Raw genomic sequence first — 14,541 nt, forward strand, 5'->3', positions numbered from 1 at the left:
AAAAAGTATTGAATTTGACTAGTAGGAAACTACTCTATTATTTCCAAAATTGCAAAAACAGCCATTAAAATGTCAACTGTCAAAATTTGGCGGCAAAACGTTATCACTTTGCCGCGCCCGCACCAAGGACCAAGGAAAATAGCTCATTCAGCCTAATAATCATTTCAAGCATTCATTTAATTCTGCCATCAAATTATTCACTGACATCGTAAATTTTAACTGTAGGTACGTACAGTGTCGGAATATTTATTTACTTAATAATAAATGTTGCCGTAATTTGTACATTGCCAGTATGAATATTCCCAAGTTTGAGAGAGAGCGTGCGAGGCGGTACGTAAGTAAGTGCGCAAAAGTTTGTTCAATTTAGTTATACAAGCATCTACATATATTTTGAAGACAATGAATGTCGGCATAAATTTGTAGTATTTCACATGGTTGCTAAGTATTTCAATTTATGGTTATTCGCATACTTTTTGAATATCAAAAGACTGTAAGTAGTTGATATTCAGCCAAATGTTCTGTTTTAGTGTCTAAAATGTAGGTGTAAATTGAGTTTGTATGAATAATTCATTTTTTTAGTTACAAAACGTGACATTAGGTACATTTTATATTTTAAATAACCTTCAAGAGATAGGCAGAATGCGTAATGTAACGTGTAGTTACATAGATGTAGAACTGATAGAAACTAAAGGGTACTTTTCTTCAAAACTGTGCTATGCTACGTGAGTGTGGATGCGTTTGGCTTCCACCAATCATATTCATTGGTACACATAGCTTAGCACTGGTGGAAACGGACTCAGCTAGGCTATGTTTTTGTATAGAAAGATGGCAAAATGAGTGCTATGGATGGCTATTCTACTATCGATAAATCGCTTACGTAGCTTGCGCATCTTCCTCGCACAGTTGCATAGCACATCACTGGTGGAAAAGCAATATAAAAGTATTTTTTGATCATGGAAAGTCTAATTGTGAAGTTTATTTACTATGTAACTGCCTCGTAGACTAAACTTGAGTCTCGTAAAAAATCGAAATGCAAAACTATCCAAGAAATCAAGCATTCACAAAGTTAAGTATCCACTTGATCGACAGTCCTTTGATTGCATTCGCTGCAAACGCAAACATCACAGTGCCCGCCATTGACGCCCATTCAAATCAACATACCATTCAAAGATATTCCACAAAATTATCAAAACCGTTCCTCTATTCAAATTCAGACTCCTTGCTTTGAAGCGAAAGACATTTTTTTCAATAACAAAAAAATCTTTTGCCCAGAAACCGTCAGTTGGGAAGCGAGCGTCGTCGGCGGTCCGCAAAACCGTTTTGTGTAGACCTACCTCCTTTTATCGCAGGTAGGAAATGACAAGTCAATGAATATTGGTTTTCCTTTAAATGCACGATGTAATGAATGCACTTGAGTGAATGGTAGCGTGGGAGCCATTGGTAGTAAATGAACCGCAATGGAATGGAAGTAATAACTGCCTGTCTGCCGAACTATGCTGTGATTTTTATGCAAATAGTTTCATTGATTCATAGATTATTGTTAAAACAATGAAAAATGTTAAAACAATAATCTATAAAATACCTAAACATTTTGTCATGACATGTTTTGGTTTTAAGTGAGGTTACCGGAGGTCTAATTCCTCCTTCCCGATCCCCGAATCCCCAACAACCCTTAAATTCCTAAACCCTAAAAAGTCGGCAACGTACTTGTAACGCCTCTGGTGTTTCGGGTGTCCATGGGCGGCGGCGATTGTACCACCATATTGCCGTAGACTAAAATAGAAACTAGAGTACCACTCTATGGTTAACTAGACAACTTTTATTTTTACTCTATGCGTTGTTCTTTTATTTATGGCCGCGATACCACAGCGGAGTGATTTACTCTACGTCATATAATAAAATATCACGGTTCGATATGCAAAATAACATTATGTACTGCGTAAATCATAGAAAATGTGTTGTCAGCTCTACTAGCTAATAAATTCGTTTAAAATAGGTCATTATACTGCAAAAAGTAATGGCTAAATGTGCGTTATAGATCGAATATTTATTGGAGAATTTATATGTCACAAGCGAGTGTTCAGCCAAAGGTTATTTTAAAACTATTTTTAGCTTGGATCAAACAGTCAGATTCGTCGACAATTCGCATTGTGAACAGAAGCCATTCATCACTCAAACTGGATAATCTAAATCGTCCAGAGAAAAAGATTTCACAAAAAACGCAAAAAATACTGAACGTTGAATTAAAATTCAATCCAAATTAATTCTCTCTTAAAATCTCGCTTTCCATTCGAAAAAGAAAAAAACATTTCCAGAGATAAAGTTACCCGCGCTTTTTTCGCCTCAAAATCAGTCTGTTTTCTGTTACTCGTTGTGGCTGCGTTCAGGAACAAAGTATGAGCAAAAAGGCTAATCACTGCTGCATACACCAATGAGAACAAAACAGGTAAGCGACAGCAAGCTTACCGTTGACATTTGAAAACCTTATTCCCTTTAATTTAAAGTCTAGATTTGTGTAACACGGTTGTAAAATAAAATGGTGGGAATCCCTCCCCTGTGTAGATTTAGTTCGGAAACGTTGGAGTGTTTGCGAAGGCAATCAGCACGTACGTTGTATTTTGTGTTGCAGGAGTTTTTAAAAAGCGATTTTATGTTAAATGTAATTATTGTGTCCGCTTCGGTTTGTTTTTAGTGGAGTTAGTGAATGAAAGCGGGGAAAACACTTTTTAATTGAATAGTAATTATTATTTGATGTAACTTATATATTTTCATTATATATTTATATGGTGAGATATAGGTATAGACTCAATATAGTGAGACTGTAGAAGCTATTGCAGCCAAAAATAAAACTCAACGTTCCATTTTTTAGACAAGCCCGCCATAACCGTACCGCTGCAACTCCTGTTAGCCAGGATCTACAGTTGATACAACCAGGAAAACACCAAAACACTGAAGTCCAGCGTAACCTAGGGACATGAATAGACTGTCTAGGACCCCGCAACGAAACAAATCAGAAGATATCACTAAAGGAGAAGAAAAAAAAAACGATAGTTTCCACTTCCCTCGATTGAATTTATATCACTATTTCTATTTCATCAGCTCCAAATGAATACTGACCCTCAATAACTATTCTAAACAACAAAACTTAACCCCATAAACGCAGGGTAACACCAATTTAACCCCGGATACACCTCCAAGGAGAATTAACTGTTTACCACCACTTTACCACCCAGCCTGAATGGGCCGCGACCGGCACACTCGTATTAAGGAAGTGATCTATTACAAACTCCACAGAATTTGGCACTTAAGCGAGAGAATTCGGGGAAAACGGTCAATTTTAATGGGGCAACTCTGACTGTTATTCATTTTACGAGGTTGTTTAATAGAGGGCGGTGGGGTGCGGAGTTTTTGTTGCTGTTGTTATATTTTTTTTGTCATTGTTAAGTTAGGAAGAATGTACGTATTCATTTTATTTTTGTGTTATGATGTTTTACTTTAGTGAGAGTATGTGTGTACTTTTATGTGGTTATTATACTGTCCAAGCAAAACTAAGCAAACGCTAGTCTGTAAGAGATACTGTCCACTTTATCAGTACAAGATTCCGAAGCTGCGGATTACCTACCGGGTGCCGGATTACCTATCGGGAACGGGGTAATTTTTAGTCAGTTAGATTTTGATACTCCCTCTTGCTTTGCCCAAGGCGGAAAAAGTCAAAGGAGAAGAAAATAATACACGATTTAAATTAAGAGTTAGAAGTCATCGAAGAAGGAGGTATGGTGCTGTCTGCAATCGGGTGATGAAAAAATTAAGAATGTACGCAATAATCCTGAGTGTTAAGATTTTAAACTTCAAGTACGCTAGTGACGGAACCCAGACACGGTTATCGATTTTTCATTATTAGTGTTAGGTAATAGCGTCTTGTCTCTTGGCTATCCTTATAAGGATGACACGACATTACATAAGTCCTAGGACTCCTATTTTAAACCTAAGGGTAAGCCTTTTGACACACACTCATCAAAATTATAGACTGCATATCATCTACTAGGAGTTTAGTATGAAAAGTTTAAAATAGTTACTTAAGTATCGTGGAATTGAAACCCGAGATCCTTTGTTAATGAAATTTGGGATCGAGCAACAAGCTAGATTTTTTGTATACAGAATACAAATAACTACACTCTATACAAAAGAATAATTTCTATTAAGCTGTCAATGTTATTATCTCATTACTTTCTTAACACACGTCATTCCATTTTTACTAAACACTAAACAATAAATTATCTGTGGTCCATACTTCACGGAGTTCGTTCTTGGAATGTCGGCGCCATTTTTTTTAAATGGCGTCTCGCTATTCCCGCTATTTATTGGTACAAGAATAGACTAGTTTATTTGTTACTTGCAGGATAAATGTCTGACAAAAAATGTTGTTACATGGCTTATTTATGACAGTATGGTATTGCTCGGTTCTATTGAGTTCGAGTAGAAGAAATAACAATCATTTGATTTATTTTAATCTCTTTTTACAACTGGGTTTTTCCTCAATAAAGTTTAGGTTGGTAGTTATAGGGCAAGTTTGATTTCATAATCATTTGTAAAAGAATAACTTCACTTTTTAAAAGAGTAATGATGGAGTTTCTTCCTAGTTCATCTCTATTCGAAGCAACATTTTGGCAAAAGCACCTAGCTTCAGTGACAGACAGACTGACGGACAATTCAATTGGACGATTTAAAAGTGCCTAATGAAGGATTAATTTGAAGTATGTAAAGTAAGAATGCTTTGACTTTGACTTTAATATGGAAATATGGCTGTGCAAATTTGTTATAAAATAGATTCATTACTTTACTCCTTTTATAGTCCACTAGTTTCTACCAGCGGCTTCGCCTGCGGTTCCGTGAGATGAAAAGTATCTGTCTGTATAGCATATTTCATCAAAATCAAACATCCCAACAAACAAACTTTCACATTTATAGTATAAGTGTGGTTATGAACGGTATTGTGTCTACATTTTTGAGAAATAAAGTCGAGTCGTTATCTCAGAATTGAATTACTGCCCCGTTCAAAGTCTCAAAATAAATGCTTTGGGTACATAACAAATAATATAATAATGCAATTATTTACGAGAAAAGGGAACTTTCGTATTGTAATTCGGAAAGACGTTGGGAATAAACTTTTTAATTAACTTTATGGTTTAATTGTATTTCTGTTCGCTTTGTACGAATTATATTCCGATAGCTGTTCACTTCGCTTTAATTTTGCTACTTACTTAATTTATTTGTGTTATAAATCTAAATGGCGTTTCTCTATTGCCGAGTTGACAAAAATATTGAACGGTTTTGAAGTGGAGCAAATATAGGTATGAGGTATTCGATTTTTCTAAAAGCCTAGCTTCTGCCAGCGGCAATACCCGCGTATCCGTGATATACAAATCATATCACTCAAGTCAGCTCATATCCAATCTGTGAACCAAATTTCATCAAAATCCGTTCAGTAGTTTCAGCGTTATTGACGGACAAACATCCAAACAAACAAACAAACTTTCACATTTATAATATTAGTGTGATGGAATCATCTTGCTGTATAGTAAGAGACAAGACCTTATTTCTGAGGAAATTTAATTGACGAAACATATAATTAATATACTTATACACAGTTTTCCCAATTAACTAACTATGTCACATATCACAGCTTGTTTTTGAAATCCTACCAAATAAATAGGTTACTGGTTAAATAGATAATTGATTGGCAAGCATAAATAGATAATTAAGTACCTCCTCTAATTACGAAAATCCTTGAGACTGAAATAGATTAAATTTGTAAAATCTTCAATACGCCACAATTCTAAATTTCAGTACCCTTAGTACGAGTTTTCTTTACGTTGATCGAAAGCGTGTAAGGCGCTCTGATTGGCCGGTGAGAATGAACCAACCAATCACAGCGCCAAACGAGCTCTCGTTTCGATTACTTTAATCGTAAAGCAAACTGATACAAGGGTACTGATTGGTCGGTGAGAATGAACCAGCCAATAAGAGCGCCAATCGCCCTCTCGTTCTCGTAATAAGCCCCCTGTTCAGCTAATGTTTGCACTTAATAGTTAATTACTGAATTGAGTCTAGACTAATTTCTTAGAACCGTGTCGAAATATTGATTTATTGATGTTCTAAATTTGGAATCTACTTTTAATAAGGCATTTACATGATTTTATAAAGTCTGCCTCTAAGCTTGTTTTATAATGATGTAATTACTTTTACAAATAAATTTAAGTTGATCACACCAACTGATTTTGTTGTTTTTAGTAGATCTCATTGCTCTCTAAATAATACTTAATTTATTAGGCTTCGGGACTTTGAAATGTAAGATTACATAATTTAATGTCACATCTAATCTAATTCTAAGTAAACAGAGGTCAAACATAGTACAAAATTAAACAGTTTTTTTTAAAAGGGCCTTTAGTTTTCTTTTTTACCGCCTCCATTATTTTTAAGTCTGTTAATATCCCTAAAATCTTCTCCTAAGTCTGAAAAATGTTATGCTGAAAACCAATCAGGTCAGTCAAACGCGAGATAATCGTGCACAAACTTAAGGAGAACCTCCTTTCTATTGAAGTCGGTTAACAGTCTCAATTTCTCAGTTAATATATTTATGTCTAAGTTACTAGACTAAGGACCTACTATTACGATTCGTATCAGACGATATCTCATCACACACTTAGTTTTTTCTTTTACACTTTACCATCCATAATCCCTTCTTAAAAAAAAATCTAAGAACCATCTTTCGTTTTTTATAAACACACATATTTACTTCTTTATTTACTCTTCCATAAATTTCCAACTTCTTGACTAGTAGGTTACTTATTTTTATTCTGCTAAGATTCTTTATCAAAAGGCTAAGTAGCCAAGCTTAGACGAGTTCCTCGGACAAAATAGGAATTTATGACCCAAGATGGCTGAATGCCTAACATATTTTTATTAAGTAAAAATATTATTATGCTTCGAGAAAATATGTAGTGCCTTGACTAGAATACAGGTTGTATATTTCATGAAGATATGTACCTACTAGTGGGTAACGATGATATATTAAGAGAGGTGAGATGAATTTTTATTTAATAACGTATTTTCTTTTCTTTTCTTGTAATAATTTCTTCTGATTTATTTCGTTGCGGGATCGAAGACAGTTATTCATGTCCCTGAAACTTCGTTCGCGTGATTTCATGATTGTATCTACTGTAGATTTTGGCTTACTTGCGGCGGTTTGGGATTTTAGGGCGGGCTTGTCCCATAAAAAAACCTATCGTTTAGATTTTTTGAAAAACAGAGGGGTAAAAAATGAGCAAGGAAAAATTATTCGAGAGTTTATAAAAGTTTCACAAATGTTTTAAGTGAGTGATAAAAAGTAAGAGAATGAAATCAGTGGCACTCATAACGATACATATTTTAATGTACTGAAAATAATAGTTTCAAAGACCCGTCAGTTAAGACAAGACAAAGTTTTTGAAAAAGAAACACACATTCGGATCAAACAGTATCCAATGACATCTGTCAAGCAGTGTTGCCAACATTTCGTTACGATATTATTTATGGAATAAAAAAGTATCTGTATTCTGTATATTCTACTCGATGGATCAGTGTTCAATCAGTCGTATGATTGATATTGACTATCATTTTTATGCCCCATTGAAAACAGAACTGTTGATATTTTGGGCATTCAAAATCAATGAAACTTATAACTATTTTGTAGATTTAGGATCGAACGATTGATTTCTATTTTGTTCAAAGTTTTGCTGTGTAAATAATGTTTGTTGATATTTATTTGGTAAATAGTTTGAAAGGGATGAAAAATAAGTGATATTGAAATGTAGATTTTGTTTTAAGACTATATTTTAGAATTAAAACGTAGTCTTTAAGACTCAAAGTTGGTTACTCCAGCTATGGCATAGCAATGTCAAATGCTAATACATTGGACTTATGAAAGGTATACAAATAAACATATCTAGTCTAGTAGCAATAAATAAAATTGAATTGATAATAAAATTGAATATGAATATTGAATACATACACCAAAATATTCCTGCCGCTTTTTTTCAATTTTATGATTGTCTGTTTGATCTTTGAAATGGATGGACTGATTTTGACGGAACTTTTATTGAGCAGGTAGCTGATATACTAAGAAGTAACTTATACCGATTTAATTTTAGAAAAATACAGTTTCTTTTAAAAAGGCTATTCTACGCGGAAAATAGTCAATTTTAGAAAAAAAGAACAAATACTCAACTTCTGTCAGAAGCCATTATTTTACGTGTAAATACCAGTCGGTATTAAAAATGGATTTGCACCTCTTTTACTCTATCGAAGAAAATAACAGCAAACAGTTTACTTACGTTTTATAGCCCAGGACTATCCTATACACCGGCGTAAAACACAGTCACCCTCCTTACTACCTCTTGAGCACTCTTGACCGGTCTCGTGTGGTGCTCACAGTATCCCTTTCCGTTCGCATTTCCTCTATAAATCTTACTTATTTGTACATACGTGAGGTAGGAGGGTCACTCAAATTCTACCTTTTTATTTTTGTACCAGCTGAACTTTTTTATTGCCACTATTTCTGCTCAATGATGTTGTTTTGCTAGGGTGGAAAATGGTGGAATAATTCTTTCGTTCGTTCTTTTAAATAATTGTTTTTTTTAATCAGTATATAAGTAAGTGGTTACCTTTTTTGTGAAATAGAAGTTAAATGAGTAGACGGATTACCTTACGGTAAGCCATCAGCAACTCACTAGTAACGTCTGTAGTGTTTCGGGTGTCTATGGACGGCGATTGCTTACCATCAGGTGATCTGTTTGCTCGTTTGCCGGCTTATACCATATATTTTAAATTATCGAGTTTAAGTGTGATATAAGGCTTACAATTTTATAAATATTCGTGCTACAAAAGGCATTTTCATCAACCTTAACATAGCAAAAAGCATTTTACAACATTGGAATCGGTTTTTCTAACTTTTAGTCATCGATAGATTGGTCCAATTTGAAATTCATGCGATACCCGTCCTGAATACGATAGGCGCTGAACTCCATTCATCACTAAACATATACATACATATATATATATGTATATATATAAATACCTACGCCAAACGTCAAACAAAAAATGCTATCGGAACTCGGGGTAAAAATTTTAGATTAAAAGCTACGTACGGCAGAAGGTTTGGTACTGAAAGTGGATTGGTTTTTTTTTAATTTGAGTGTGTCTAACTAGTTAATATAGTTTCAGTGACACAATTATCTTTTTATACGATCTGTAACCTGCCTACCGTGCATGGAGATTGTGGCAAACCCCTCTTATATACTGGAAGCCCATAGTCCAAAAATGGACTGTTAGGTTTCAAAAGGGTAAACCATCTAATGCCTTCTCTCGTCCTGGGTGAGGCGAGAGGGAGTGTCAGATTCTTACTGACTAAAAACCACCCCGTTCCTACTCCTAATTTTCGAACCGGAGTCCCGGTAAACCCGCTAGGTAGTAACCCGCAGCTCTGAATAACGATCAACGGGTTGGAGATAGAAATTATCTGGTTTAACTCGGACTAATGACTTATTATTAAAATAACACCAATATAGTCCAAATCTCTTTCTACTAATTCATTATCTATTACACTTCTGAGATTAATTTCTCGATGTTAGGCCGTAAAATTGATAGCACGTATTCCAATGCCGTGTCAATTTGCTAGATTGCATTGTGATTCTGCCATTTGTTCTCGTCTGGCCAGCAGTGTAAAGCGGCCATATTTTTTGTGACAATCAATGTCCTGTGTACGTCCCTGTTCTAATGAGTGGGTAAGTGAGATTTAGTGTTTGATGTTAGAAATTGATGGTAACACTTTAAGAGGGTAACTATTGGAGCGCAGATGTTGTATTGTATTTTGGTAAAACTCTTAGTCCACGTCGGTACATTGTACACAAGTAGTATAGTTCTTTGCCAATTCTTACTTGTGTACAATGTACTGACGTGGAGGTTTGAGAGAAAAAGGGGTGAGATCCAAAAAAATAATCCGTTTATATACAAAATCTATTGACATCTGACATTTCGCTGTCAACGTCAAAGTCGCTGTCACCTGGTTTAACATGCTATGTTACAAATGGTAGTTATTCCACGTAAAATAATACATTCAACTGAAAACTTAAGGCTCGAAAAACCGAATAATTGAAGGCGATACAGGTGGTTGATTGCAAATTTTCAGGATTTTGAAGACTCTTTTCAGGATTCGTTTAGTTATATCTATGATGTAACCATTGCCTCACCGGTCCTATGATCCCAATCAAAAATACCCCGAAAGAAAATCTGAACTCGCTACTAATTACAACAACATCTTAACATAAGGAACCACACACATAACACCTCTAATTACCATAGACAACAACCAAAAACAAAAAAAGACCAAATGACACACCTCGCCCGTCAAAGAGGGCAAAAAGAAATAACAAAAAAAAAAAACTCAGCAACACGACGTATGTTCGTATTCGTCCTAGATAAACATCCTGTCGTGTGGATCCGGAGTTAGGAGCAAGGGACACACCTTACTTTACTTACATGAATGACCGTACAGATTACTGAACACGATTTTAGGAATTAGTGAAGTAAACATAGTTTTCTTACCTATGTCTTTTTTAGGTAATATTTTTGTAGCGGAGCTGCGGTCTACCTACCGGGTTACCGGGGTTCAAATCTGGAGAAGGAACGGGTTGGTTTTGGTCAGGAAGAGTCTGACACTCCCTCTCGTCTCGCCCAAGAAGGGAACATAAGGGAACATTGAACATCATCCAATGACTTCTTTCTTGGATGATTGTCCAAATATGACGTCATAACTCAGAATATCATTCAAATTTCAAAGAAAATATACGTATAGTTTCTTATTGTTTCGCGTGCGATTTCACCCGCTTTACTCGGCTCGTTTTGGTCGTAGCGTGATGTTTTAGAACCTTTCTCGATAAATGGACTATACAACTTGAAAACATTTTTTTAATCGAAGCAGTAGTTCCAAAGATTAGCTCGGGGTTTCTTGCTCGTTCTTCTTCATTCGAAGCTATTCTTTGGAACGAGCACCTAGCTTCACTGACGGACAGACGATATCATGTTTCAAAGGTGACAAGTTAAGGATTAATTAAAATAAGTGCTTAGACTTTGATTTAGCGCGTTCAAACAAATAGACAAACAAACTCTTCAGGTTATATGTATGCAGCTTTGCCGTAGCAATCCTTTCTTATTACTACTTATACCTCCCGAAAGGGGTAACTATACAGGATGTTGTTTTAGGATTATGCTAACTAAAATTGTTTCCTTTTCGTTTTCTCACGTTTAATGGAACCTGTTTCGGTATTTCACAGTAAATGTGACGTTTTTAGTAACGTAAAATTAACCTTTTAATTTCCGAAGGGGGTTACAATAACTGCATATAAGTTTTTTCAGTTATTTTATGAGTTAAAATGTAATAAGGGTTAGTCTAATCAGGCATTATTCCAGACTCCATTCTTTAACTAAGTCTTCAACAACCTGAGATAGGTAAATGAACTCTTGTTCGGCAATCACATTTATAATTCTCGAAAACATAGCAAGCAGGTTTTTATTAAAAAAGGGTTAAAATATGAGCTGTCAGAGTACTTTTGTTGACGCATATTGCGATGCTTTATACGTGACGTTAGTTCAAGAGTGAATATGACAGTGATATGCTTACTTTTCTTTGAGTAAATAAAAGAAAGTCTTTAATATTAAGTTCAATTGTGTTTATTTATTAACCGATATGGTAGCAATAAATGAAAATTGATCTTTATATTTTGTCCCATACTAGGATTTGCTCTTGCGTAGTAGGTATAAAGATGCAATTTCACATAAACATCTCATCAAAACCCGAAACAACAATTTGTGGATCCAGTGGATCACACAAAGTGTTGCTTTGGGAATCGAACCTGCAACACGTTGTACAACAGTTAGGTGCCCAGCCACTGCGCCAACCATGCAGTCAGTTTAATATAAACTAAACCCCGGTACAAAAACCAAACTCTATAAATAAATAACTACCGTTCACACATCAAACCACAATTCAATAACATCGACAGTTCACCGAAGCCTAATATCAATAGAGAATAAACAGAAAACAAATATCAACCACTGACTGACTGACAGACAGTTTATTGACGAAAATACACACGAAAAAACAATAAGCAAAGATTTATTGATGTCAAATACTACTTGACAATGACATTGACAACTCATTGACGTTTCCTTTCATTTCGTCGCTTCGACCATAGAGTATACAGATCAGGAGTGCTGTTTTTAATGTTCTGTGAAAACAAAATTGAGGTGTCGATCAAACTGTTAAGAATTATTATTATACTTGGGTGAATACAAACGTGTGAACTGTCATAAGTCACTTTAATCAGATTTGTCGCTCACACTTATGCTAATTGTGCAGGATAGTCACATTTTTTTGACGTGACACTTCGCACGTTTGTTATGACCCAACTATAGGTGAATAGATATTGCATGCATTCGTATAGAGGATTGTATTCTATCATAGCTTGTTTCGCTATTAATATTTATGACTTTTACTAGTACTAGTACCTACATTTTGAAATAGATGTAAAGAATGAATAATTAGAAAAATATGACTGTGTGAGGAATTCTTGAAGATCCAGTAATATGAGATTCCCAGAGGTAAGTAGGAAGTGTAAATCAAAAAATACATTCGCACTTTTTTACTATTTGCTATTAATAGTGGCAATTTTCGTCTCGTCACACAAATGTACTACTACTCAAAACAACTTTACATAATATGACGTAGACATATACAAGAATGAAGTAAGTACTCCTTACGTTCATACTCCACAAACACATCATTCAAACGTCTAAAAAAAGAAAAAAGTGAGGAAAATCAACACAAAAAAAAGTAATTTCACTGTTACCATGACATTTTCATCTCTCAGTCCCGTTCTCGATGCGTTGTTTAACGAAAATATGTGTTTACTCCGCGTCGTAATTTTGGCGAGAGGCGTCAAACCGTCAGTCAAAACTGTCAGTCGACTGATGGGAATTAGCGCGCGTGAAATTTAATCTGTGACTATCGTATGTTATGGTATAATTATGGTGGTTGACTGAGATAAGGTTACGTCTCGGAACAAGCTACATAGATACACACAATCCTACATTACGTTAAGTGTGAGAGAACCATGCTTCGGTACGAAAAGGCCGGTTTAACCGGAGTGATACCACGGCCTCACAGAAAACCGACGTGAAACAACGCTTGCATTGTGTAAGTGAGGTTACCGGAGGCCCAATTACCCAATCTTCCCAATCTCCGATTCCCCAACAACCCTTAAATTCTTAACCCCCAAAAGGCCGGCAACGCACTTGTAACACCTCTGGTATTGCGGGTGTCCGAGGCGGCGGCAGGTTATCCGTCTGCTCGTTTACCGGCTTATACCATAAAAAACATACATAATCCTTTATTTCATTCAATCGTCAGTGTAAATATTTCTACTATTTATAACATTTTGGAACTTAGGCCATCATTTTAATTATAATAGACACTTAAATTCTAGCAACAACTTGGTTCAACAACCTTGTTGAAGTCAGTTAACAATCATTCTTGTGACAATACTAGTACCTATCTGAACTATACCATCTTACCTAAATTTTCTCAGAATCCAAAACAGATAATAATTATAATCTCTCAAACACGAACTGTCAAAATAGTTTAACATTAATTAAACTACTGTCAATGTTACGTTAATTACAAGATTCACGTTAAACATGATTATTAATTGTTATTACTAAATTCTCGGTATTCCAAGTAATATGTAGATGGATACCTGATTATAATTATCTGATTAATATTCGCGTGTCATGTCAATCATAGACAGAGAGTACTTCAATTGAAGCTCTGGACCCTTAGTACGAGTTTGCTTTACGTTTAAAGTAATTGAAACGAGAGCGCGTTCGGCTCTCTGATTCGCCAGCTTTTTTTACATTTAATGGGTCGACGTTTGGCCGCTATCTCGCCTGATGGTAAGTGATTATGCGGCCTACGATGTGATGATGTGGAGCACGTCTGCCCATAAGCAACCTATTCACTCGGGCTTTGAAGACACCCAGGTTAGGTTACATCAGGAAACACAGACTCCGGCAAGGAGTTCCACTCCCTAGCAGTTCGCACAAGGAAGCGTGAAGCGAAGCGCTTCGAATAAACCAACCAATCAGAGCGCCGAACGTGCTCTCGTTCAAAACTGTATGTATAAACTCATACTAAGGCTACCGGTGATGTGAAGTGTAATTGATGTAGGGGTCGTTTACCCCTTTTGAAATTGTTATACATATGTACGTATTTATAATATGATTGTGTTATGTTTAAGATATTATTGAATGTATGGTTTCAGGTTAGATATAATAATAGGTACAGAGGTAGGTGTGTTGTGATTGAAATTGATATTGGAATGTTCCTGAATTTAAAGACTGGGAAAGCTATGCTTCGGCACGAATGGGTCGGCTCGACCGGAGTGATAC

General features: G+C 35.5%; 1 protein-coding gene across 3 annotated transcripts in view; it reads right to left on the reverse strand.

The window, feature by feature from the left end:
- Positions 1–14,541, reverse strand: part of LOC118271617 (rho-related GTP-binding protein RhoE) — a 134,292-nt gene that overhangs the window by 20,214 nt on the left and 99,537 nt on the right. The gene's annotated exons all lie outside the window — the stretch shown is intronic.

This window comes from Spodoptera frugiperda, chromosome 5 (assembly GCF_023101765.2).
Source record: "Spodoptera frugiperda isolate SF20-4 chromosome 5, AGI-APGP_CSIRO_Sfru_2.0, whole genome shotgun sequence".
Classification (NCBI taxonomy): Eukaryota; Metazoa; Arthropoda; class Insecta; order Lepidoptera; family Noctuidae; genus Spodoptera; species Spodoptera frugiperda.